Source organism: Ursus maritimus, unplaced genomic scaffold (genome assembly GCF_017311325.1).
Source record: "Ursus maritimus isolate PB19 unplaced genomic scaffold, ASM1731132v1 scaffold_33, whole genome shotgun sequence".
Taxonomy (NCBI): domain Eukaryota; kingdom Metazoa; phylum Chordata; class Mammalia; order Carnivora; family Ursidae; genus Ursus; species Ursus maritimus.
This window is the reverse complement of record NW_024425897.1, coordinates 24,422,736-24,450,532: the sequence shown is the minus strand read 5'-3', so window position 1 is coordinate 24,450,532 and position 27,797 is coordinate 24,422,736. Positions and strand designations below refer to the sequence as shown.

General features: G+C 42.5%; 1 protein-coding gene and 1 long non-coding RNA gene across 2 annotated transcripts in view; one reads left to right on the top strand and one right to left on the bottom strand.

The window, feature by feature from the left end:
- LOC103661125 overlaps positions 1-17,070 on the bottom strand; it is a 41,644-nt gene extending 24,574 nt beyond the window's left edge. The window contains exons 1-2 of the long non-coding RNA XR_005831774.1: positions 16,929-17,070; positions 16,206-16,342 (exon numbers count right to left, since the gene is read on the bottom strand). This is a non-coding gene — a long non-coding RNA (uncharacterized LOC103661125). The remainder of the gene's footprint in view (positions 1-16,205; positions 16,343-16,928) is intronic.
- Positions 17,071-17,669: 599 nt separating this feature from the next.
- Positions 17,670-27,797, top strand: part of CCDC92 (coiled-coil domain containing 92) — a 30,485-nt gene continuing 20,357 nt past the window's right edge. The window contains exon 1 of the mRNA XM_040620024.1: positions 17,670-17,777. The gene's annotated coding sequence lies outside the window, so the exon portion shown is untranslated. The remainder of the gene's footprint in view (positions 17,778-27,797) is intronic.

Genomic DNA, 27,797 nt, shown 5'->3' with positions numbered 1-27,797 from the left:
CTGCCTATTTTCTTTTTTTTTTTTTTTTAAGATTTTATTTATTCGACAGAGATAGAGACAGCCAGAGAGAGAGGGAACACAAGCAGGGGTAGTGGGAGAGGAAGAAGCAGGCTCCTAGCGGAGGAGCCTGATGTGGGGCTCGATCCCATAACGCGGGGATCACGCCCTGAGCCGAAGGCAGACGCTTAACCGCTGTGCCACCCAGGCACCCCAAGAATTCTGCCTATTTTCTTAAACATATTTTTTTTTATTGTGGCAAAAGATGCATAACAAAATGTACTACCTTAACCATTTTCAAGTGAACAACTCAGTAGTGTTAAGGATATTCACATTATTGTAAAACAAGTCTCAGGAACTTCATCTTACAAATTGGAACTCTGTCCCCCCAAAAACAATCCTTCCCCTTCCCCACAGCCCTAGTAACCACCAGTCTACTTTCTGTCTCTATGAATTGGACTACTTTAGAAATCTCAGATTCTGGCTATTTTCATACCTGACTCACAACTCATAACTTGTATTATTTGGCAAGCCAAAGTAACTATGTACAGGGAAGACAGATTTATAAAGCAGGCTCACTGAGGAAGCATAAAGTCAAGAGGAGCTGACTTCTTACAGTGAAAGAATTATAAAAAGATAACAATAATCCTAAAATGGGATAAGATCTGACAATCAGAACTCGGGATTAGCATGTACTGAAATTTCCCAATACCCCAAGCTCAAACAGGGACAGGGAATGGTTACAAGAAACAATGCATAACACGTCACGGCATTCAGGCTTTTACTTGGTAGGACTGGCACTGATGGGTGATCATTGTTATTTCTGGAAACATACACTATTAAAGACTAATACCAAATTTAGCCAGTGGTCTCAGCAAACACACTTCTAGGTTCTCCAGATAGAAATATGCACAGCACTGAACTAGAAATGTAAAACACATAAACACTTCATTAGTAGCTAGACCTGTGACTCCAATTCCTGATGTATCATTTCATAGGCTAGGCTAGATCCCATGGAGGACTCCCTTTCTTTTTCTTTTTTTTAAGATTTTATTTATTTGTTTGACAGAGAGAGAGAGACAGCCAGTGAGAGAGGGAACAGAAGCAGGGGGAGTGGGAAAGGAAGAAGCAGGCTCCCAGCGGAGGAGCCCGTTGTGGGGCTTGATCCCAGAACGCCAGGATCACGCCCTGAGCTGAAGGCAGACACTTAACGACTGCGCCACCCAGGCGCCCCATCCCTTCCCCTTTATTAGTGGTAATCCTGAGCTTCAGGCCAAAGTAAGTATTGGCATGAATAGGAGAAACTAATAAGATACTAGACCTGTATCTTAAGTCTTAACACCCATAATAAAGAAGGCTGGTGAGGGGACCCCAGTCAGCATAGGAGCAAACTAAGCCAGAAAGAGATAGAAAGAACATCTGTCACTCTATCAGGCTTCCACACAGGGCAGTCACCTGTGAGTCCATCAGACACAAGGGGGAAAGAGAGAAGTGGGGGAGCTGGGCAGGCCCTTCCATGTAGGAGTGGCCCCAGTCTTACCACTCTGGCCATGTACAGTCAAGAAAGAGAAAAATACCACCCATCCCTGTGGGCTTAACTTTCTAACTAGGCACAGTGACTAGGCCCACTGGAATAGAGGCCACTGAAGTGCCCTTACCTGACCAAGTCAATTTTCCTTTTGTGGTAGGGAAGTAAGGTCAGGGTTGGGCAAAGCCCAGAAGCTGAGAAGTCGGCCTTTGGAAGTCGGGAGGAGGGGAGTGAATAACAAGAATCTGCACCTTCCCACCCCCATCGGTGCCCCAGGGCCAACAGTTATTGATAGGGGCTCTCCTTTCTCTTGCTTCCCAGCTGTGCACGGAAGTAATGGAAAACCTTATTATGTGTATGAACCACAGAGACCCACACTACATGTTCCACTGGAGTACTCTGGATTTCAGCAATGACCAAATAAAGATGAACAAATACCTATCCTTATCTTCTCAAGTTAAAGAGGAAAAAACCATTAAAAAATTATCACAAATCCGAAAGGCTCAAAAGGAAACAACAGAAAAAAATGCTTGGCTGGAAACAATGGCACTCAGAATCAAATCTGCACAGACAATGATGTAAAACCAGAAATCCAGGGTGAGAAGATTTTCAGAAAATCCTATTTAAGGAGAAGGCTATTGCTGTTCAGGCTTTGGGGAAAACACCAGAAACGTACAGAGTAAGAAATCACTTAAAAACAAGCGCTGCTGTCTCAGTGAAGGCAGGGACAATGGGAGAGAAAAACAAGAGACTTCAGGTTTCTGGTCCTGAGGCCTCAAGACAGCAGAGCAAAACAGCATGGCAGGCAAAGACCAGAATAACCATGGTTCACGTGAAAAGAAGAAAACCAGACCTCAAAGAAACAAAGAACTCGAATGGGACAAAGTTGTTTCTGCTGTGTTTAGAGCTAAGGAGGGAGTCCAAGATCTAGGGAACTCAAAGCCAGATAGAGGCAAGAGTTTAGGGAAAACTAGGAGTCTGGAGAGCTTCCTCCTTGTTTAGCCCAAAGGGCACATGCTTAGAAAAAATCTCCACAGACAGCTTTGGTTTAGAAAAACTTGAGGGGATTTTCCATCTAGGAAAAAATAGCGAAGCAAGGAGAAAGCTTACCACAGTGACAGGAGTCAAAACCCCTAAGACATTCCGGAAAAAGAGAGGAGGGGCCACAGTGGGTAGCTGAAGGGCTGCCAATGCCTTAGGATTCTGCTGGGTTGGGGAAATGCAAGAAAAAAGTAGAAGGTCTAGATTTTGAAAAATTTAGGATCACAAAGTTTCTTGAAGAACTGGCTCAGAATACAGGTATCCCCACTTATATATGGGGTTAATACAACTATATGGGATTCAAGGTATATATGGTCAAAGAGAAGATGGGAAAACCTGAGAAACCCTTGAAAGGAAAATCCAGACAGTCTATACAAGTTCACTCCGAGATATCACAGTTAGCCTCTGACAGGAATTTATCCAAACTGAATTTTAGATTCACAGATATTGGACACTGGATGTAAGTGACTTGGATAGGCTGGAATCTGAGTGAGTCTAGGACCAATACTGGTTTTTCACCATTTTTCAGTGAGAGGAGCATTGAAGGAGCACAGACTGGAGCCAGGCTGAGCAGGCTGGCACCCTGGCTTCACCACACACTAGCTCTGTGACCTTCACCTAAGAGGTTAAGAATGCAATTAGTAGAGATAATAAAGGCAGCTGACCTTGTAAGGTAATCATCTTAGGTAGTTTAAGAATTGAATAAGTTAATGCATGACAAGTACAGAAAAGAGTGCGTGGAAATTTTTAAGGGCCCAACAAAGATTAGCTATCATTATTGTTATTTTATTTGTTCTACCTACTATCTCCCCTCTCTGCTATACTCCACAGCTGCTGTGAGTAGTTTGGCTGTAGATTTCAACACCTGTTTTTAAGTTTGGAGAACATCACTTCTCCTCGGAAGTCTGATGACATATTAAAGGCAACTAGGTATCAATTTGTTGCCATGCTGACATTCAGTTGTTCTAAATTTCATGCATCTGGGGACGGCGCTAAATACCATAGGTCTATAGAGCTTCCCAGATCCTTGGGGGAAAGGAAGTATGTGCATGACATGAGGTTAGAATTACCCAACTTTTCTAACAGCTATCTGAAGTAGCTGTATCATTTTCAGCAGAAATCACTAACATGAGAAATAGAATCCTGCAGATCACCCTGAGTGACCCTGCAATGTCAGAGTCTGAATAAAATAGGAAGAAAAGGGAAAAAGTGAAAATATTTTCAATGTATTTAGAGATTTTAGCTTTTCTTTGGGAACAAAGGGCTGACTTAGAATGAAGGCTGTTAACAGGACTCTGAAGGGCAGGAATACATTTGGAAGAATCTCAAATGGTTTTGATATGGGGCCAGGTTTTTTCTTCGTTGCTGAACTACACATGCCAATCATGGTGCCTATGAGCCTGTAATTCTACCAACAGGAATGGTCTCCACTTTCAGAAGGGAAGGCCCAGGCTGCTGTGGACCCCATGACCACTCCTCTTCACCTCACCACGGCCTCTTAACCAAGTGCAGACACCTGACTCAAGAGCTTAACAGTGACCTCTGATGTGGCTTTTAACAATAAAAGCAACAACCAAGTCAGAGTCCCAACCTCTTTCTGGGGAAGCTAAATACTGAGAACAAGGTGATTAGCCATGAGAAGTACAGCTGAAAGGTTACGATGTACAAAGGAACCAGAGAGGTCATAAGGAAATAGAATCTCTCTAAGCCAGAGAAAAGACAGACGGAGAAGGGAAAAAGATTAAGCCAGATGCAGCAAGAGGGAAAAGATAAAGGAAAAAAAAAAAAGAAGAGAGAGAGAGAGCGCCACCTTGAGAGGCCCCCCCGTCCGCAGGAAAGACCGTGGCTTGTCTCTGAGCTGCCGGAGTTCCTGAGGTTTTCTGGTCCAGGTGCATCCTTGCACCATGTTTTACAAAATGGTCTGAATGGATCTCTGCTCCTTGCAACAAAAAAACAGCTAACTTAAAACAGTTCAGCTCCCCTGAGGATGGAGTTTTCCCAGGGGCAGTTTGGTGCCTCCAACAAACAGATTCCTAGCCAGTTCACCCTGCCAGACGTGCCTAAACATCCCAGCAGAACAGAGGTGTCTCATCCCTTAGGCACCCTTGGCAGAGTCCCTAGGGCTTATGAGCATCTCAAGGTCCTATGGAAATGCTGAGACCTGAAAAAAATATTTATTGGATCCAAAAGATGAAAATTATAACATCAAAGTTAATAAATGTTTAAAGTCCCCTACTAGTCAAATGAAGCTTAACTCACAGTTCTGTTAAAGCTAATTTTGTGTGGGACGTGGGTGCATTTTTAATGTCTGCTATATGACATGGTAAAGGCCGCCAGAGAGAAGAGTGTGGAAGCCTTCCATGGTCTACAAACCGGTCCCACAGCAGCAGACATGTCTGGGCTTAAGCTGGGACCTGCCATCCCCTACCCCTTGTATATGCATACACTAAATATTACGCCTTACCACTCAAAACTGAGTACTCTGAAGTAAGAAATCATCCCCCTCTCCTGAATTTAAACATACTCCTACTTTAGTACTTCTGATACTAGGAATCTATTATCTTTCCTTGATATTTTACAAAACTGAAGACAAACAAGGCTCTGTTAACCATCCTATTAGTTTTTCCAAAAAGGGGAAAAAATGTTATTCATGATTGCAAATGGTCCTGCACATTTAAAGGATTTAACTTTTGACATTTTTCAGAATAAATCAAAAGTTTATTCTGTCTTTCCTTATGCAAGAGCCCCCTTGAACGTCATGAACAGACCTAAACGCTCTCTCTCATTTAGTCAGATTCTCAATCTATTCTCAAATCTATTTTCTAATAGGAGGTGGCATAGAAGTTTTGAATCTTAAACCTGTAAAAGCGAAAAGCAAATATGATTCTTTTTCTATAGTCACTGTCGCGTGGCCATAACTGGCTATACACAGACAAGTCCCCCTCTGCTCCCTGGAGTGCCTCCGGCCTGCCTAGCTAGGCCCAGTCCGCTCTCCTCACTTTCACTGCTCAGCCTCCCCACAAACACCCACACTTTCTGTTTCCACTCCTGTGCATCCCCCTCTCCCTTTCCACCCCCTGTCCCCAAGGCTGCACTACTTCTACAAAACTGCTCTCAAAGTGGTGATCTCCTCCTTGTCAGGCAACTGGGCCACTCCTCACAATTCACGGACTCCTGGTTCATACAAGTCTCCTTGGTCCCCAATACTGGCACTCGTTCATCTCCCCTCAGGCCTTGCTGAGGGCACAGACCATTTCCTTCAGGCCTATGGGCTAAACACAAGTATCCTCAAAAAGTATGTCCTGACTCAACCACCTGCTTGGCTTCAATGAGGACCATTTCCATGATAATTCCACATTCTCTTATAAACAGCCCTGTCTTCTTACCTGTATTTCCTGCTGCCTAAGGAATATTTCCCTATCATCCCACAACGAACTAAAATCATTTGCCATCTTCCAAGTCCCTATAAGAGGCAACTTCCTCCCTCAACAACTATCCCAGGCTAATAACTTGAAAGCCAGCTCTCTCCTCCTCCTCCCAATCCCTACATGTCTTTCAACTTTGTCTTCCCTCTGCTTGACTTTCCTTCAGCATTTAAATGCAATGCAAAGTCTCTATCTTAAGGAAAACCAATATTTAATTCTCTTCTTTAACTGTCATACACTCTCTCTTTCTCCCTTTCCCTATAGAAGCATCTTAAAGACTTATTTTCCTGATTTCTACTTCTTCACTTCCCATTCATTCCTCAACCCACCACCACACCACTCAAGTCCGTCTTGGCCAAACTCTAGGGCATCTGTAATTCTTTACCTCACTGAACACCACCAACCACACTCCTTTGGCTCCCTTTTGCCTCTGTGTTCTACTCTCGCCACATAACCCTTACACTCAGTCCGCCCGGAGAGCTCTTGCTCCTCCATAAATACTAGTATTCCCATGGGTTCCACCTCAGCTCTCCTCTGCTCCCAATTTACATCCACCCCAGTTCAACAATCTAGACCACTGGTTCTCCACTGGGGCTGTTCGAGAAAACCTTTTTCGGAGTCTAGGTTTTTAACTGCTCATAATGCCTCCAGAGGGCACTCAAACACTTGCTCAGAAACCTTCATGGATATTTACACAAAGGTATTAGAACCTGAAGTGAATCTCACAGTGGATAATGACTACCTCTAACGAGATGCCAAGCATCATAAAGACTTGTACAACCTGCGGGTTCCCTGATTCTGTGAGTTGGGGCTAATCCTATCACAACACAGAGATGCAGGAATACTGAACATTGGTTAACTGGGAAACCTGACATGTGTGCGAGCTGATCCCAAGTAGTATGAATCAGTGAAATATTCTTAAATCCTATCAACCTTAATCCCAACATGTTTGAAATGGACATCTAAAAATAATTTGAAAGCCAGAGGGACATAATGGCGTTTACTTGCAGAAAAAAAGGAGTTCAGATTTCTTTCTGAATTGTTTTATCGTTTACCTAACAGGCAGAATTTATAATCTTTGGGACAGAGGTTTGCTCTGGCCATAACAAGGGCCAAAAGCTCTGTCACAATACCATGGAAGGCACTGCAAAATAAAATGTGGAAATAAGCTATGATTATTTTATGAACTTGTGGATATGAAAAATAAATGAGCTCTAGAATAGCTTTACTGAATTTCTCATATCAGGTGACATAAGAGACACTGCAAATTCCAGAGTTAGAATAAAGGCATAGAAATGCTTTAGTGCAATTGTAGTACAAAACAATACAAAATTACGGCTTTTTAAAATTAAACTTAAAATGCTTCTGACACAACTCCAAAATTAAATTTCATTTTTTAAAAAATCTCTTTTCCTTCAATTTCTGTACAAATGATCATTGACCACAGCCACTGGTTATCCATCTCATGAGTCTTCTTCTAGGATTAGTTGTGGTAATTCTTTAAACCTAGGCTAAATAACTTCAATTTGCCAAACCTAGTTTCACTCCTTATTCCTTTGTCATAACTCTGAGCCATTTAAAACAACTGCTCTTGCCCATTCTTGGAACTTCCTCCTCAGCTGCCAGCATTCTGCGCTCTCACCAGTACCCTCTGTACCCACTGCCTGCCTGGCCAGCCCACCAGGCTCAAGTACACAGCTAGGAAAATCTGCTCCGCTGGCCTCACAACAGTGAACAGTGAATACTCAGATTCTGTCTCCTGATAATATAGAATTGGGAAATGGGAAGGCTGGGTCCGTGAACTGGCAGGGGTTACAGACTCGGGATAGCCAAGGCAGAGAGAGCAGCTGCACTGCCTCCTGTCAACTTTCCAGACACTAGTGGGCTCCAGCCAAGAAACTACCTTGGAAGCCATGGAGGCCTCCTCAGAAATCTTTCACTTAAGCCATTTCAAATGGGTTTATTTCTTTCAACCACCAAATGGTCTCGGATTAAGACAGCCTCCTTCCTCTCTCGTAAACTCTTTTGTAGACACATTCTCCCCTACCTTTTCCTTTAATGTACACATGCTGCAGCTCCACTTTGAGCTTCTTCTCCTTCTGCCCTACATGTTCTCACCCACTCCTGTGGCTTCCATACCTGCCTGGGGCAAGCACACAGTGAATGATTCTCAGATCTCTTTCTATGCTTCTGCTGCAGACTAAATGCTTGCACCCCCCTCCCAAATTCATATACTGAAACTCAATACCCAATGTGATGGTATTAGAAGCGGGGTCTTTGGAAAGTGACTGGCTCATGTGGGTGGAGTCCTCATGATGACATTAGTGCCCTTTTATAAAAGAGACTCCAGAGAGCTCCCTCACTCCTTCTGCCACGCAAGGACACAAGGAGAAGAAGGCCACTATGAAAGAGGAAGTGGGCCCTCAAACAGACACTGAATCTGCCAGACCTTAATCTTGGACTTCCAACCTCCAGAACTGTGAGAGAAATAAATGTTTGTTGTTGTATCTACCCAATCTGTGGTAGACTGTTACAGCAGACTGAATGGACTAAGACAACTTCTATTGGTGAGGTCGGCACAAACAGATGCAGACACAGGCCACCACCCTATGTCCTGGCCTGCCTTTGTGTGGAAGGGACCAGTTTGTCAACATCAACAGAAATCACTCCAATCAGTCAGTGGTACCGACAACACGAGCATGAACACTCTTCAGAGAAACCACCTGCTCAGAGTGGCAGAGTCTAGTTCAAAAGACAAATACAATATTACCCAAAGTTAGGGTCGTACAATCTTAAATAACTCCATATAAAAGGCAGCAACAGTCCAGTCTAAGCTAGACAGATATTCCCTAATCTCATTAAACAACTTATAACTGTATAATTATACTCCAAAAAAAATTTACCACACAGAAACATTGATTTTAATAATGGACTTGTACCCAGTGACCAGTCATTCATACAACAAAGCATATATCTGCAGCATAAAATCCTCAAGCAGAACCACACATCTGTCCTAAAGCCTTTTACACTCAGCATGTCCAAAACCCAATCTGCCATCTCCTCACCAAAGCCAACGGCATTCCCAACTACAGGAAATGGGTCCACCAGCCCCTCAGCTGCCTGAGTCAGAAACCTGGTGATCAGCCACCCTCCTCCCTCTCATGAACTCCTGTCTACTTTATCTCCTCAGTACCTCCTGAATTTATGCCCCTACCTACACTGTCTCAGCTGTAATTCGGGCCACTGTCATCTTCCCCTACAAAAGCCTCCAGTCTTGCCTCCCTCTAATCCACTATCCACTACAATGTAATCTTCCTAAAATGTAAAATGGGTTGCTATTGCCCTGCTTAAAGTTCTTCAAAGGGTCCCATTAACTTCCAGTGTAATTTCCAAATTTATTCATGTGGTTTTTAAACTTTGAACAATGTTAGCTCCTACTTACCTCTCTTGGTTTGTCTCCCACCGCTGCCCACTCCAGTTCTAGTTCCAGCCAAACCAAACATCTTCAAAGTCCCCAGGTCTTGTTTGCTACTATGCCTTGACTACAACCCTCTCCTCCCCACACTCCTTTTACCTCCAAGCCTTTACACTAACTGTTCCCTTTGTTTAACATCAGGGCACACCTCACACATCACTTTCTCTAGGAAGCATTCCTTGACTTCCACCCCTACCCTCAAATTTGAATTATGTGTGATGTCTTTCCATGTGCTCCCAGGGACCTTACATTCCTGTAATGTATCTCTTCTATCATACTTACTTGGATTTGTCCACTAAAGCACATGTTACTCCACATCCGCATCACCTACCACAGGTCCACAATAATACTTGGTAAGGAAATGAATCCACATGCCTTGATGACAACCTCACCTACACTGCATGCTCCCAGGTCCCCTGGGCTCCACTCTGCTGACCCACGTGCAGGCTCTGCACGATAACCATACTTTTGATGCTTCTGCCTATGGTCCAGCTGGCTAAGCCCTCCTTATCCTGAAAGACTCAGTAAAACGGAACTTGCTCCATAACCGAATCTGTGTGTTTGAAACACAGCAAGTTAATAAGAAAAGAAATCCCATGGCCCATGTTTAAGCTTCTGCATTTATTCTACAGATAGAAAATTAAAAATGAGAACTATTTTTATTGTCCATATTGCTAGAAGCAATTTTCCTCCAAATACTGAAAGCAGCAAAATTCAAATTTATTCCAAATGTATCACTCAAAAATGTCTAGATATTAATTTTTAGAATACATTTTAGAGTATGCTGTAACATATGATAGGGCTTACCTGTTTCTCAAAGTGCACATACCTACTAACCATACAGCTAACATATGTTCTATATATACTTTTAAAAAGCAAATATTCCATTATAAATGTGATACATATAATTTTAGAAAATATAAAGAAGTAAAAAATTTTAAATCACCACACCCTATCACCCAAAGTGATAATTGTTAAGATTTTCATCTAATTTCTTCCCGACACTTTTCCATCACAGGTTTTTGTGGAGGGTTATTGGGATTTTTGATTGAGTTTGAATCATGTCACATATGCAATTTTGTATTCTGATTTTCTCCCACTTAACACTGTCATAAGCATTTATGACAAAACACGTCATAAGCATGCTTTCTTCATAAACATTTTAATGGCCATATATTGTCCAGTGGACATACCATAATTTAATCATTCTGCAAGTGCACCCTAAAAAATAATTCTAGGATATACATTTTTTGTTCTCTCTGTATTTAAAAATATGCCTTTGATCAGCTCCTAGATGGTTGCTACATCAAGGAATATGATTACTTTTCAAGGCTCTTGATACATTTGGCCAATGTAATAGTATGACAATAGTGTGACATTTTCCCCACACCCTCCTAAGTACTAGGTATTATAATTTTTTAGTCTAAATGTAGGCCTTTATTAAATTGGTGAGAAATTGTAACATCTTAATTACAAAAGTAAATATTCATTGTAAAAAAACTGAAACAACGCAGAAACATGTGAAATAAAAATTCAGTCTCTCCTGTTTTTCCCTCAATAGTTACAATTAAATATTTTCCATGTATCCTTCTAGGCCTTTTTAAAATTTTTATTCAGAACATACATACACATATATATGAATATTTCGGTTTTTTATCTTACAAAAAAAATGGAATTAAATTAGTTTTGACTCAATATATCCCAGGCATCCATCCAAGCTATGTCAATGCATACAAATCTACCTCCCTTTTCAAAAGCTACATAACATTCCATAGCATACAGATACCAAAATTTATTTGTGGTTATCTTCCATTTTGTATTATAAATTATGCTACAACAGATTTTGCTCATACTAACTTGTGTTCTCTTGTGGGAATATTATAGATTCCTTGAGGAGTATCTGCTAGATCAAAGCATGTTTTTAAAAAATTTTATAGGCTCTGCCAAATGGTTATTTGAAAAGGTAGATCCAATTTGTGTTCCCGACAATGCATTACGTACCTTTTTCCCCACACCCTTCACTATCTTTTTAATTTTTGTATGACAGCCCCCATTGAAAAAAATCTAGTTGTTTTAATTTTCAGTTCCCTAATCACAAGTGATGTTGAATCCCTCCTCATTGCTTTGATGCTCTGAGAACTATTCCTATCCTCCATTCATTTTTTAATTGTGTCAATTCTGTTATTTTTTACCTCTTTATACGTTACAAACTTTTTCCCCAGTCTGTCACCTTGTAATGTCTTCTGTCACACAGAAAAGTCAACTTTGATAATGATCAAATTTATCACTCTTTTCCTTATGATTTTGGGTCTTGGTCTTACCTAAATGGTCTACAAAAAAATATTTTCCAACATAATATGTCTTACAACATAATTCTCTTTATTTTCTTCTAATATCTTTACAGTTGTTTTTGGTTTTGAGTTAGTTCTTTCAGCCAAATAAAATTCATTTTGAACGTGGAGAAGTAAAATCTTTCTTCCCAAATAGTCACTTACCCCTGTACAGTATATTGAACAATCAATTCCCAACTGTGTCAAAACAGCAACCTTATTCTACCCTAAATTCCTATACATAAATGGGTCCGTTACTGGATTCTAGTTTTGTTCCATGTAGCAATTTGTCTATGCTCGTGTGCACATTTATGTTAGTGCAGCATTACAGTGTGTTTTAATATCTGGACTGACAAATCCTCTATCACTATTTTTCCATTTGAAAAATTTCTTTGCCATTCTAGCACATTTCCTCCTCCAGATGAATTTTAGAAGCAATCAAGTGTCCAAAAATAATTCTCACTGGAATTTTATGTGAAACTACATTAAAATTACAGCTTAATGCGTAGAATATTTCAGTGTTTACAATGATGCTTTCCCCTCCAATAACATGTAACGTCTGCCCATTTATTTAGGTTAGCTTTTAAATTGTTCAGGTAAAGGTTTTTCTTCAAAAATCTTTTCTGCATTTGTTTCATTTTTTAAACATCTAGTTCTGTTGCTCTTGAGAATCAAATCTAACTCTTCTGGAGGACTAATTACAAACTATTTGATTATTAGTGACAGTACACATCTTTCCACATGTTTAACAAAATTATACTTCTATCCAGTGAACTGTCTGTCCACATCCTGTAACCACTTGTGTGCACACTTTTCTTATTTTCATTGATCTGAGTTCCTTACATGTTGAAGATATTAAGCCTTCGCTTACATTTGTCACAAATATTTTCCTACTTTGTGGTTTGGCTTCTAATCTTAGAGTTTTGTTTTCCCTCTCTTCTTAAAGAAGTTTGAAGGGTTTTTTTTGTAGTCTAATACACTGGTTTTTTAACTAATAACAGATCTGAGTACCCCAGAGGTGCCAGGACCTAGACCTCTTTCCCTCACAACACCTGCATGGCAGGTATTATTTTCCTTATTTAGAAGATTCTAGTTCAGGTCTCTCTGATTGCAAAGTCTTTGCTCTGCCCACCTCAACACACAGAACCTTCTTTTCCAGATGTTTAATGTCTACTTCCACCTTTCCTTTTTGATTTAGCGGGCATTCATGCTGATTTATCATTACTATATTCTCATATGTATTTTGGGGGTGCTGAATAGATTCCAGAGACCTGTAGAGATATTATAAAGCCAGCATGACACTGTTTTGAATGGGGCTCTATAACATAGTTAATATCAGATAGGATTTGTCCCACCTCATTACTCATTTAATTATTCTGTCCAGTTCATCCCAAAATGGATAGCTCTATAATGTTTAAACATCACATCCAGGAATATGGCCTATCTTTTCATTTAAGACATTCTTTCTTATCTTTCAGGATAGTTTATGGTGTCCTCCATGCAGACTGACTTGTCTCGATAAGCTATACTTACATGCTTTATGTTTTTTGTTGCAATGTGATCAGAGCCTGTTTTTTGTTTTTTTTCTTTTCCATTTTAGTTTCTGCCAGGTTATTTTTGGTATTCAGAAAGCTATGAATTTTATATATGCATTGTGTACCCAGTCACTTCCTCAATTTTTCTTTGTATAATAGTTTTTTTGTTATTCTCATTTTTGTAGCCAATAGCATCTATAAATACTTCCCTTCTTCTCATTTTGGATCCTTACTTCACTCTTATTTCATGTATTACTGCTTTAATAAAACTTACAAAAACCATGTTAAATAATACCCCAATTTTTAATTTGACTCTGATAACTTTCTGTTTAGTGTGGATAATTAGCTTAACATTTATATGTACTTTAGCACAAAAAAGCACCTACTTTTTAAAAATAAGAAACAAGGATTTTTTAAAAATCAAATATCTATTTTGTCTGTAGTTTAGGTGGCAGTTTGAATTCAATGTGAACTCCAAGGGAAAGATCATCTCTCTTCCAGACAGACTTCTGAAATGGCCTACCTAGTCTCCCCCACTTCTACTCCCCCACCACCACACCCCCACATTCTGCATGCAGCAGCTGGAGTGGCTGTTTAAAAATGCAAATCTGATTATGTCATTCCCCTGCTTCAAACTCAACCCTTGCAATGGTTTCCCATTTCACTCAGAATAAAATAAAACATCCTTAACCTGCCCTACAAGACCCTACATGATCTGGCCCCCTGCCTAGCCACACTTCCCTCTCACCCACCAGAATCTATCCACAAGTCATTCTTTCAGTTCCTGGAATGGGCAAAGCTCTCTCCCCCTTCAGGGCCTTCCCACATGCCATTCCCCTGCCTGGAAAATTATCCCCCATCACTCTATGCTAACGCCTACTCACCCTTCAGATCTCAGCTCAAATCTTATTTTTGCAAAAAAAAAAAAAAGTCTTTCCCAGGCCCTCTTTTCACAATCTAAAATTTGCTCCCCTTTTTATACTCTCTCATAACCAATACTACTTAACTTTCCTAATAGATATCGTTTGTGATTATATGTGCAGTTGTAGGATTGTTTCATTTCTGGTTCCCTCCACCCCCACAGATTATAACCTCTAAGAGAAAGGGGACAAATTGATTATGCTGGCCACACCACAAGCATTTATATATATTTAAATGAAACAAAAATACCTACAAAATCCTTAATTGTATCTCTTACATCTTAAAACAATACCCGCCATATCATTCAATCAATATTTAAACTTCAAACTCTTTTTGATACTGCTTGCAAATTCAGTAAGAATACATTTTACCCCAAGGACATAATAGCTAACCCTAATTTGATGCTGCCACAGGAAAATACATATATAAATTATATCATTAGGAAATGTTTTGTTTAAATACGAGTTTTGTTTAATACAGCAATCATTTTGCTGATACTTTAGTCACAATCAACTAATTTATATGTCTTATTTTTTAAATCACGTAAAGCACTAGGAAAAATGTGCTTTGTCAAATACTCTTTAAGAAGTCTAATATATTAACGGTACTTGGTAAAAATTATAGCAAAATCACAAACTAGAAAACATTCAAGTTGATGATCTCTATTATTCTGTAACAGAACATTAGGTCAAAAAAAGTATAAATTACATCGCAAATAAAAAGTCCTTTTGGATCACAAAAGCTAATAAAACCAACATTTATATACTACTTTACATTCTGCAAAGCACTTTCATATACATCATATTGCTGAACTCTGTGGAGTAGACAGAGCAAATATTATCAGCATTTCTAGAAAAGAAAACTGAGGCTTAGAGTGATTGTCCTCTTCAAGGTCAAAGGACTGGAAAGTACTATAGTCATAATTACACTGGGGGAGGAGTAGAGGTCCCACACATAAATTTAACCAAAGAGAACTTCCATCCTAAAGGCCTGTGTCTGTAATTAGTGCAGATTTATGCTCCCTTCACTGAAATTTCATTTCACCAGAGAACCACCACCGAAAGAGCTGCTTTAAATATAAAGTTAAAATTTAAATTGCCACCAATCTGGGAAATAGCTAAATAAACTCTGGTATACCCAAACTATGGAACATGATGCAGCAGTTCTTCAAAACGAGTTAAGGATTATATGCTGAAACTGAAAGATAAGAGTACACTACTACTTGTTAAAACAGTCAAAGATGATACAAGTACACATGCGGGAAAATGTTTTAAAAGATCTAGAAGGATACACATGGAACATATAATAGTTATTATCTCTGGAGACAGGGGTTGGTAGAGAAAGACTTCAGCCATGTCTGTGATGATTCAATTTTTACAAAGAAACTATATTACTTAACCTATTTAAAAACTAATTTCTTAAAATTTAAATTAACCTGTGGGTTGAACAAAAATGTCATTTTTCTGCTTTAAAAGCTATGCATCTATAAAGGAAGTCGGGGCCTCTCTAAAAGAGAAGACAAAATATATAAACAAAAAACGGTTCAATCCTGTTAAAACAATAAACCGTCAAAATGTCACAAATCGTTCCTTTAAAAAGTAGTAACTTAAATTATTTTTTAATTCCTAGTCTCCTTTGTTGCAGTAAGACAACCAGTAAACAAACTAGCCACTGGAAGAGTACAGAGCAGGCTCCTCCTAGAGAGATTTAGTTGTTAAGAGTTCGGCAAGGAAGGTTTCACAAAGGAGCCGAGTTTTGAGGGAAATGAGAGGTGACTTGGCAGAGAGATGCGGGAAGATTAATCCAGATGGGAAAATGTCTGGGAGGTGGATATACTGAGTTAATCGGAAGCGGGGGACAGTAAGCAAACTGAAGTCAAGTCCTGAAAGAGGAGAGGATTCCTTTGGATGTGGGAGTTGAGAGGGAGCTCGGCTGCGCGGCCATCCAGTTTACCTGGGTGAGAATCCGGCCCTTGTTGTGGTCAAACAATGGAGGCGTCCAGCAGCAGCGGCGTTCTGCGCTGGGTGCTCGAAGGGTTCCTCATCACCTGAGTAGGATGCTCGGCGGGCTCTGCTGGGACGCAGGGCGCTCTAAAAAAACACAACATCACACCATGCAGCCGGGCTCCTCCGCGGCACAGCCCGGCTCCCTGCTCCCACGGCGCGGCCATTACCGCGTCTCCGGGGACCCGCCTGGAAAGGCTCCAAGGCGCGGCTTCACGGGCTTCTAAAGCGGTTTCGCTCCCCCTTCCCTCGGCTCCAACAACAATGGAGCCCGGCTCGGGAGTCCGACTCCCGCGGGGCCTCCGCCCGGCCTCGCCCCTGCCGCTGCCCATCCCTTGCCGCGCACCCGGCCGCCATCTGTGACCCCCGCGCCCCGCTCCCGACACTGCGGGTCCACGCCGGCCGGCCGAGGCCCGAGGCCAGGCTGCCCTCTTTGGGGCCTTGCCCGTTGGCCGCCGGGCTGCCCGGCTGCGGGGGGCCGCTCTGACCTTTCCCACCGATGCCCAGGGACCGGCCCGGGCTCGAGGCCCATCTTAAGTGATGGGTTGTTTTTCTTTTCTTTAACCCACTCATCCTCCTTTCCAACCCCGAGCCCGCTCCCCTTTCGCCCCCGCCCCCGCCTCGTTCCCGAAAATAAATAGACAGACTGCAGCCCGGCCGCCCGACAACTCACTCCAAGTGAGGGGTTGAAGCGCCCCAGGCCGCGGGCTCCGCGCACCCACCCTCCCTCTCCTCAAGGGACACCTCACAGGTGCGCCTCCGAGCCGCGCGCGCGCGCTCCGCACACCCAGACGCCTCCGGGGGACAGCGCGCGTGCGCACGCACGGGGCCGACAGGCCCCGGGGGAGCGGGGGCCGCACGCATGCGCGCCGTCCGGCCCTCGCCCCGGCACCCCCCCCGCCCCCGCCCCCGCCGGCCGTCCGCGCGCGCCCTCCCCCCAATCCCAGGCTGGTGCCGGGTACCCCCCCCAACCCCCGGTCCTGCGCGCGCGCTCCCGCTCGCCCGCTCGCTCCTCCTTCCCCGCCCCACCCGGGCCCGCGTTACCCTGGGCAACCGCAGTGCGGCCGCACCTGAGCTCTGCGCCTGCGTCCCACCGGCCAGACCCTCCCTTACCCTCGGTCCCGTCCCCTGCCCCGTCACAGCTGGGGGAGGGGGGGGCGTTGCCCCCTCCCCGCGAAGTGAGTATCGAGCGGCCTCCCCCGCCCTGCCCCACAGACAGACCCGCCGCCGCCACCGCGCCAGCGCCTCAGCCGTCCGCCGGGTCAGCGCGGCCTGGCTTCGCCGCCCCGGCCCCCGCTCCCAGAGTGCACCGCGGCGAGCGCTCGGGTGGGAGCCGGCGAGATGCGTTCGGCGGGCGGCGCCCACTGACCTCCCTCGGCCGCCCGGCCGGGGCAGGGCCGGAGCCGGGAGCCAGCCCCGCCCGCCGCCCCGCCCATGGGCCGCCAGCCCCCGCAACCGCCCGCCCGGAGGACCGCGCCGAGGGGGGGAGCCGCCTGAAGGACCGCGACGGCCGCGCCCGCAGGTGAGGCGGAGCCCGGGGTGTGACCAAGTCCAGCCCCGCTCACCTGGCCGTACCCCTGGGGAGGCTCTGCGGGCGCCGGCGGGGAGCGGGGGCACCTGTCGGGACAGGAATCTATTTAGGTTGTTTTAAAAAATCTTCGCTGCAGGGGGAGGGGGTCTTCGCATCTCACCCCCAGGGGTCGGCGGTGGGGAAGGGTGTCCCCTTTCGGAAACAACGGGGGGAGGGACACGAAAAGGTGGAAAGGAGGGCAGAAGTGAGGCGCAGCGACGAAGCGCCGGCTGCCTGCAGCGTTTTCCAGCCGGTTATGGGGAGGGGGATGCCGTTGCTAGGGCTCCAGTCCAGGCTGCAGACCGTCTGCACCGCGCACCCAAGCCAATCCCCTGGGGCAGGAGCGGGCAGCCCAGGGGCTGCTCCGGCCAGCCCCGAGGTGCGATTGTAGGGTGAGGGATCCGCATTGCAGGTGCACTAGGAGCGCCCGAGGGCCTGGCCCTGCTTTGTCTGGGATGCTGTGGGGAGGCGGCCGTCTGAATCCACAGCGCCTTTTTAAATGCGTTTTACCACACTCTGGACGTTAGAGACCCTCCCTGATAAGTTGCATTGTGTCCTGTCCTGATAACCGTTTACGTAAGTATTCTACCTTACAGCCCTTTTCCGAAGCTTTGATGTGGGCTTTAGATGACCCTAAATGACGATTTACTTGTAATTCATGAAATTGAGCATAATGCAACTATGCAGTAGAGCTCCAGGCTTGACTACAGAGCTGTAGTCTGCTACAGTGAGTTACTCCAGTTTATCTAACTTACGTTTTCATGCTGACCTGTGTTGTTTAAATTCAAGCTTTGGTATTCAGCAGTATGATCTATTCCAATAATTGAAAATGAGGTGACCTAAGAGGAAATACAGTCGTGCTCCGAAATTTAGGTTGAGGTAAAATCTTATTACAAAATACAAGCTCCGAGGCTGTAGTGCTTTAATACATTACGCATTTGCAGAAACCTACCTGTAAGAGTGTTAAAGCTAGAAATGCTGCGTCTTTTTAAATAAGATTTTCAAGTTTGAGATTTATATAAAGAGCGTTGTTGTTTTATTAAATGATTTTTTTGCACCGTCAAGAATTTGCCTGCATTTTCTCCCATTGAATTGTAAGGAAAAAGATGCTAACATTTAAAGTGACTTTTATCCCCAAAGATGTTTTAAATTTATGTATTTCTTTTGGCTAAATATTCATCTTGTGTGAAATAGTTTTGGGAAAAGGTTTTAAGGCTTGTGATATATACATATACATATGTGTATATATGTGTGTTTACATATATACACTATTGAGAAACCTTAAAATAATTTTTATTGTTTCTCTGCATCGTGTTATAATTACTCAGTAAATTTAGTTTAGGTATATTTAAAATCCAAAATCCAAAACAATTATTTGTGTGTATCAGATTTTTGTTGTAGTATGTGTAAATACATCAATCTAACAGGTTTCTTGGAAAATATTGTTAATTTTTTAAAAGTGAATCCTTTTGCTTGCCATGGGAGATCACAGGTTCTTAACTCTTTCATCTGTGATTCATTGGATAAATTCATTTTAATGTCATTACTTAATTGGCAGAGAGCATTCGCAACAATACTGATGTTAACACGTTGATGCTTTTAAGAAATACTTACAAAGCATTTTCTCATATTTCTAACAAGAAAAGACATGGGCCTTTTTCTTCTATCTGGAACAAGGTCAGCCATAAAAAATTCCTAATACATAGTGGGCACACATGTTTACTAACTAAGATTAATTACATCTACTGGATTGGCTATCTTTAAAGGTCAGCCTCTATTAGGTGCCTCTGTATGCTTCACATGTTTGACTCAGACTGACATTCCAGACTAGTTAAGTAGGTGCTAGCTTAATGACACCAATTTTCACATCTCCAGCTTTGATGTTTAAACCTGCAGAAAGGTTTGGGCAGAGAAGTGAATGTGTCTTAATTGTCTTCAAATATTTAAGGTTTGTCCCGTAGCAAAGGGAGTGTAAGTACTCAGAGTAATTCCCAAGTACAGAAGAGGCCAAGTAGTATTTATAGGAAGACAGATTTCACTTTGACATAAAAGCAAAAGTTGCTTATGGTTAGAACCTCCAGCAGTGGAAAGAAGGGGCTGCTCCTTCCCCACAGAGTTACCAGATAAGCCCGCTCCCCAACAGGGCAGGAATGGCTACTAGGAGATATCACACGGGGTGTGGGAGAGGCCTTGTGAGATGGGTGTCTAGGGATTCCAGTGACAGTGGATTGAAGGGCTTTGTGGCTTTTTTTTTTTTTTTAAATGCTGGCTTCATAGCTACAGATGTGGGCATAAGGACTCCCCAGAATGTGCCAGAACCCTTGGAAGATTTGTACCAGGGTAGAGGCCAGCCTGGTATCAGAGGTGATTTTAAACCTACTTTGCTCTTGTATAGGGCTTTACAGGTAATAAAGCACTCTCACATTCAAAAGACTTTTAAAAGATTCTTTTTAATTACAAGTGATTTGTATTTCTTCCTTTGGCTTTTATTTTCTACAATAAACATTTAATTAAGAGGAAGATTACCCATTTCTATGAAGGCAAGCAGAAGAGGGGTTTTTTTTTTAAAGCTCTTTTTAAAAATGGGATGATGTCAGTCATTCTTTTCAGAGTCAGCAGGTTGTGAAGGTGAATAGATTTTCTTCTTAGCTGAAATTATTTGTTAAAAGATACTGATTAAGGGCTACTTCTTGTGCTTGCTCTGCATTTTAATTTCTGTTTATTTCATTACTCAAACATGACTCAAATTTCACAGCAAAAAAAAAATCCAGTCATATCCACCTACAGTAAGTTGCATTGGACTTTCTTCCAGTATGTCTGTGTTGTTTTTAAATATATGTTGGCAGCTGAAGGTAAAACACAGCTGAGAGAAATGCAGTTACAATGTACTGAATAGATTAGGTGAATTGGAGCTTTGTGTCTGAAGAAGAAAAAGATGTGTCCTATTTCTGCTAAGCCAATCCTGGGAATGATAATTTATCAACAATAGGGATGGTGATCTATCCATAAGAAGAAAGATTAGGTGGCTGTTGACAGTAAGTCATGATACATGTTTGAAATGGGTTGGTGGGGTTAGGACTGTGTCTGTGGCCAAGGAGCAGAGCAGAGCTTCCTGTGAAGAGCAGAGCACCCAAACCAATGTTCTCTGCCCACGGATTTAAGCGGAGCGTGATGATAATGGGCCGATTGAGTTAAAACGGCATCTGACCCCTCCAACTGAGGAAGAAATTAGAGGGAAAACCAATCCTGAATCAATGTACATGTGTGCTTAATCTTTCAAAAACCCTTTTACTTCCTCTCTTTTGTTCTTTAGCAGATGAGTTTGTCTCATGCTTTTTGTGCCAGTTTATCCACCAGCTGAATTGGGTATGATCATTTAAATAAGACAAAGACTCAAACTTTAAACATGGAATACGTTATTTATTTATACTTTATGAATGAAGGGAAAAGAAAGTAAGAAAGCCTTACCAGTACTTAGTACTTTTAAAAAATATTGGAGACGCTACTTTAAATATTATAAGGTCAACAAATAAGTAAGGCACCCAGTTAGAAAGCAGTCTTTTTAGAGGTCAAAGTTTGCTTTTTAGAGCTCCTCCCCAGAGTCTCTGAGGCCATCACACAGCTGTCTAAAAACCTCTTTGTTAACTAGAAAACAGGAGTTTGCGTATTTTATGCAGGCTTCCACACTGGAGAGCAGACTAAGTTACACATCTCTGTGATTATCCCCAATTTACCATTTTATCAGAAATAAATTTATGAAGCAAGGAGTATCTGCTTCTCTGTAGCTATAAGGGAAGAGCGAATACATTTTTTCCTTTTATCAAGATTCTTTCTACTAGCCAAATTCTCAACACTGAGCAGTGGAATTCCTTAGGTTAGCACCAAACAAAAGAGCAAGACTGAAATGCTTTAACCTGACAATAAAGGGAGGGGGGGACAGAAGAGCACTTTTAATAAATGGAATTTGAGGCATATAGTACTCTGCTGCTACAATTTCTCTTTGTTGCCTACTTGGTGACACTTAAGAGGTGAAATTTAGACCTGCATAAGATCCACTACTTTTGCTCTTCAGATTTCCTTCCCAACCTATTTCTAAATGCACCCTGTGTCCTTTTTATTTACTATAGGTAAGAGGGTTTATGAGGCATCCTTTTAAGCCCAATTTCTTATGTAAAATTGCTTAAGCATTACTGCTACATTCAAATTATAATTCTGTATTATTTCAATTCTGTTTTTCATGAAGTTGCACATTTCACCTAGCAGTGCATGGCATTATACCCTGAAAGAGCTATTTGGTACATTGTAGAGTATTCATAAAAACACTGGTTCCCCAAGTTACAGTTCCATCATTGTATAGCAGAATAATCCGGGATTGCCATATTTTTCCAAAGGCTACTTATCTAGTGTTCGCGGGATGAACAAGTGTAGGTAGTTAGGCTCATGCCATACACCGAACAGTGAAGAAGTCTCTTTTAACCCCTTTCTCTCCAGCTGTCACACCTGTCAACCCAAGTGAAAGGCATTAGTGTTATTTCTCCTCCAGTGGCTTGTGGCGTGTGGGAGCAGATCCAGGTTTGATTTTTTAAAATAAGATTTATTCATTTGAGAGAGAGAATGTGAGCATGAGTGGGGGAAGGGGTAGAGGAAGAGGATCTTCAAGCAGACTCCCCACTGAACGTGGAGCCTGACTCAGGCCTTGATCCCACAACCCATGAGATCATGACCTGAGCCAAAATCAAGGTTCGGATGCTTAAGCAACCGAGCCACCCAAGGCGCCCCCAGATTCAGTTTTCAGAAGTATTTGTTTTGCACAATGGTAAGAAAGATGGAGAAAGGATGGTTGTTCACTTTTATGTACCCATGGACAAATATATAGCAGGGGTTATTAGGTATGGTCTATTCTTTTCAAGAGGGGGTCAGTCTTTGTCTTCAGCAGTGAATCATCTTTATGTTTTGGTTCAGTCCTGCTGACCAGACCAAAAAGTTTGGCCAGTGAGGTACTTGCTCACTGACCTGCCCTATTGCACTGCCCCAGGGGAGAGGAGAACATGGTCTTGTTTGATAGGGAGAAGGGATATGTAATCCTCCTCAGCCCCTGTGATGGGTTTCAAGAGAAGAATTCATTCCCATCCAGAAAGTGGTCAAGTCAGTTTTTGGCAGAAAGAGGTTTATCAGTATAGTGAGGCTGTGGTATTAGGACCTGGTTCAGAGATGAGCAAAGCCAAACCTTCTTGTTGAGGGCCAAGGCTGTTTTTTAGGAGGAGACAAAGTAAAAGTCCAAGTTGGAACAAGTAAAGCCAGAGGTGAAGCCTTTGTGGAGACAGGTAGGTTGAGTGCTGTCTGTTGGAGGTGTTCTCCAATCTTACCCATGGTTGTAGGTTGGAACCCAGAGCAGTTTGGACCGATCATTGGCTCATTCTAGAACACCACTGACTTCTACCCACCAGCAGGCTGTAGAGTAGAGAGAGTGCCTTTCAAATGAAATTCAGGACACCACCAAGACCTTCCTGTGCAGGTTATCATCCCATGTCGGAAGCTCAGGCAGGAAGCAGATTACCTGTCGCTGGAACTTGGAGGAACACTGAGTGCCGTGAGTTGTTAAAACAGCTGAGCCAGTGTCTTCCTACCAGAGCTGCTGTGAGTCCCTGGCAGTAACCCGCAGAACTGCAAGTCCTTACAGGAAAGTTGAAGTGATACTCTGGACTGATGAAGCATGATGTGAACGCAGTCACCCAGGCTTCCTGTACCTGCACCTGCACCTAAAGCATGTGGACAACCCTTATCAACACTTCCCGCTGGGGGAACCCAGCTTCATCCAGAACACTAATATTATGCCACTGGAGGGTAACCAGAGGTCTTGGGAGCCTGTTCAGTTTTTTAGGTGAAGGTCCCAGATTTTTGTTTGTTAAAACTCTTGTGTTCATAACCCATAGGTAGGACATCTGTACAGCTACTTCAGTCCAATTTCTGCAAAATCTTGCCAGATTATTTCTCTCAATTTCATCTTGATAATTCACTACCTCTTCTGATTCTGGGTGATACAGTGAAGGCCTTGGTGAGTGTGTAGGGCATTTGAGCTCTATTTACAATCTGACCTGCGAATTGTGGTTTCCTGTTATAGATAGACACACTTAATGTGCCAAATCTGGACATGGAATATTTCAGAAGTCCTTTTGACAGTCATTATGACAGCCTTTGTATGTGGGTAGCTTCTTCATCTGATGAAATTGCTAAAACATTCACATTAAAACCATTTTCCTCATTTGAATAAAGCTAATTCGAATATATGTTTACAAATGCCACCCCCCCCAAAAGGGCTAGATAAGCCACTCTCTTTGTCTTTATGGTTCTTCTCTCCCACCCTCCCTACACCCACAATGTGAGCTTGACAAATAGGACAGCTCATATAATACTGTTGAGCTACAGTGGAAAATTTGGAGCATACAATTCATGTCTAATTATGCCTAGCATCCTTTTCCATGTATGTATCAGGCTGTGGAGCAAGAGGAGGAAACTAAGTCCTTTGTAGTTACCAAGGAGCTATCTTGGGGATGGTCTGGTTACAAGGACTCACTGCCAGACTCCAGAGGCCTTTTACTGAGGGGGCCTGCTCTGGGACTGGGACAGCATGGGGAAGAGCTTCCGGAAGGAACTGGTCAGTCTGAAAATGATGAGTGCTGATAGATAGCTGTGACCACATTATTCACCAAAAGAAAAATAGTTCTAAATCAGCCCCCAGTACAAGGTAATGTGAGCACCATTAGAAATGATCCCCGAGGGGGCGCCTGGGTGGCACAGCGGTTAAGCATCTGCCTTCAGTTTAGGGCGTGATCCGGTGTTATGGGATTGAGCCCCACATCAGGCTCCTCTGCTGTGAGCCTGCTTCTTCCTCTCCCACTCCCCCTGCTTGTGTTCCGTCTCTCTCTGGCTGTCTCCATCTCTGTCAAATAAATAAATAAAATCTTTAAAAAAAAAAAAAAAAAAGAAATGATCCCCGAGTGAGGAGGCCTCACTGTTTTTGCAACCGTCCATAGACAGAATGAGAGTCAGGAAAAAAGAGTGAGAAAGACCAGGGGATTGCATATTCCAGTGAGGACAATACATAGTGTCTTCTGGGCAGACTGCTGAGGCAAAGATGGATAAAGATTCTCCTTTGCTGAGAACAGTTTGTGTCAGGAACTAATTTTCTTGTCTGCAGCTGTTAATCTTTTCTCCCCAATCGTACACAAATGTTTATTGATTTACGTTAATATACCTGATTCACACACACAGTCATTCCAAACAGTGTATCTAAATAATATATAGACATTTAAAATTGCAGGATTTAAATGTTATCAGACATATCAGATGTCCATAATAACATCAATTGATTTTACCATCTTAATTTGAGCTGTAAGGGCAAGTGCTCAAAATGGGGCACCTGGGTAGTTCAGTCAGTTGGGTGTCCCACTCTTGGTTTTGGCTCAGGTCATGATCTCAGGGTTTTGGGATCAGGCCCTGTGTCTAGCTCTGTGCTCAGCAGCAAGTCTGCTTGAGATTCTCTCCTCCTGCCCACAACCCCCCCCCCCGTTGAAATAAAAAATAAACCTTTTTAAAAAAAAAATACACAGCAGATGACCCACGGGGGTTGTGAGGAGATAAGGTATGGTTTTTCCCATTTGAATTTTAGTTTCTCGATATGTCTTTAGGTAAATATACATTAACTACTTACCTCAGTGCTCTTCTAGTCCAAAAGGAATTAGGGATTTTAGAAAATACAGTTTACATTAAAGAATAACACAATTATTGACTAAGAATTTGGGGGCGCCTGGGTGGCTCAGTCATAAAGCATCTGCCTGCGGCTCAGGGCATGATCCCAGGGTTCTGGGATCGAGCTCCGCATGGGGCTCCTGCTCCGCTGGGAGCCTGCTTCTTCCTCTCCCACTCCCCCTGCTTGTGTTCCCTCTCTCGCTGGCTGTCTCTGTCAAATAAATAAAGTCTTAAAAAAATAATTTGTCAGAGAAATATGGTATTTTAAAACATTACTCAGCTAATGGAAGTGGAGTAACTTTTTTTTTTTAACGGTTTTATTTATTTGAGGAAGAGAGCATGAGAGAGAGCAGAGTACACAAGTGGCAGGGGAGAGGGGCAGAAGGAGAAGCAGACTCCATGCTGAGCAGGGAGCCCAATGCCAGACTCAATTCCAGGATCCTGGGATCATGATTTGAGCCGAAGTCAGACGCTTAACTGATTGAGCCAGCCAGGCACTCCAGAAGTGAAGTAACTATATAAGTTAGCATAATAGGTAATATTGTCTAAGATTTTTAAAAAATAAATTATACTAGCTTCTTAAATTGTAGTTATTAGTTGTGTGCTCACGTTTAGATTTACCAACTCTTAAATGACAGTGTGGATAACCATGAGCTGATCAGTAAGGCAAGTGTAAGTGATTTATGAAGTACAATTTAATTTAACCTTGTGCAAAAATCCTACTTTTCTGTATGAATTAATATATGTAGGGTTGTCTGTCCCTCCCCACTCTAGCACGTCGGCTCTGTGACAGCAGGATTTGTATCTGTTTTAATCCTTGGTGTATTCCAGTGTCCTTCCTAGTGCTTGGCTCAGAGGTACTCAGAGAAAGGTGTATGCTTTCTTGGAAGAATGAAGTGTGATACTTTATATGCTCCCACGGAGGAAAACAGGACCTTCCTTTACACCCCCAAGTTCAGAAAACTGTGTGTGAAAGGATTTGCCTCAAGAGTACTAAGGGCACTTGAATAATTTAATTCTGAATAATTTAATTCTTTCATGTTATATTGGTATACTTTCATTCTTGTTCTTAATACAGAGGCTTTTTAAAAGAGATAAATAGCTTTTCAATTTGTACCTGTATCTTTAGATTTTATTTCTTTTTTTTTTTTTTTAAGATTTTATTTATTTATTCGACAGAGATAGAGACAGCCAGCGAGAGAGGGAACACAAGCAGGGGGAGTGGGAGAGGAAGAAGCAGGCTCATAGCAGAAGAGCCTGATGTGGGGCTCGATTCCAGATCGCCGGGATCACGCCCTGAGCCGAAGGCAGACGCTTAACCGCTATGCCACCCAGGCGCCCCTAGATTTTATTTCTAAACTGGGATTCTTATAACCCAATTGTTTTTACTTTGGTAGAGATCTTTTCCAAGTAGAAAACCATTTTAAGAATTACCAGCTCAACGCTAATTTCTTTAATTCTCCAATACAGTTGTGCAAATAACAAAGTTTAAATTATGGCTCTTTTTATAAATAGCATTTCCTGGTGCTCATGGAGCCTGTTCTTTCATTTTTCCCAGCCTGGAAAGCTTTTTTAAAAATGCTAGTACACATAAAATATTAGGAGTTTTGGCATGATTTTATAAATTTTTTTGGAGTCCTTAAAAATCTTTTTAAGATACATATGTACCATTTAGTGGTCTCCTTAAAAACAGGAATTCCTTTGCATTCAAGAAATGTTAAAGCCTTTAAACATCAAAATTTCCTAGAGATTCATTAACTGTTCTAGATCAAAGTACCCCATGGAAAGTGTATATTGGGTCAACTTTGATATATCCATTTATCATCTCTAAAAATACCACTTTTGTAACCGTAATACTGGAGTCCCTATTTGGGGTTCCAGAAATCTCTCACATTCACCCTCTCCATTTCTCAGATCACTTAAGCATTTATAGGAAAAGACAACACCTTAGACCGTCAAATAAAGGGAGGAACGTTATTATATTCTTAAGCAAATTGGAGTTTACATGCAGCCCTTTTCTTCCAAGCAAAAGAAAGAAAGGAAGTGCACCTATTTCTGGCCAGCATGGTGAGGTGGGTAAAGCAGCACCTTCCTGCACCTCCGCCTCACCAGAAGCTTCAGATGTGGGGGAGAAGCTCTCTCAAACAGAGGCCCTTGTGGTCTTGCACCTCAGCTGCCCTTTCCTCCAGGGTCAGCAGCTTGTTGCAGGGAGAACGCTGCACA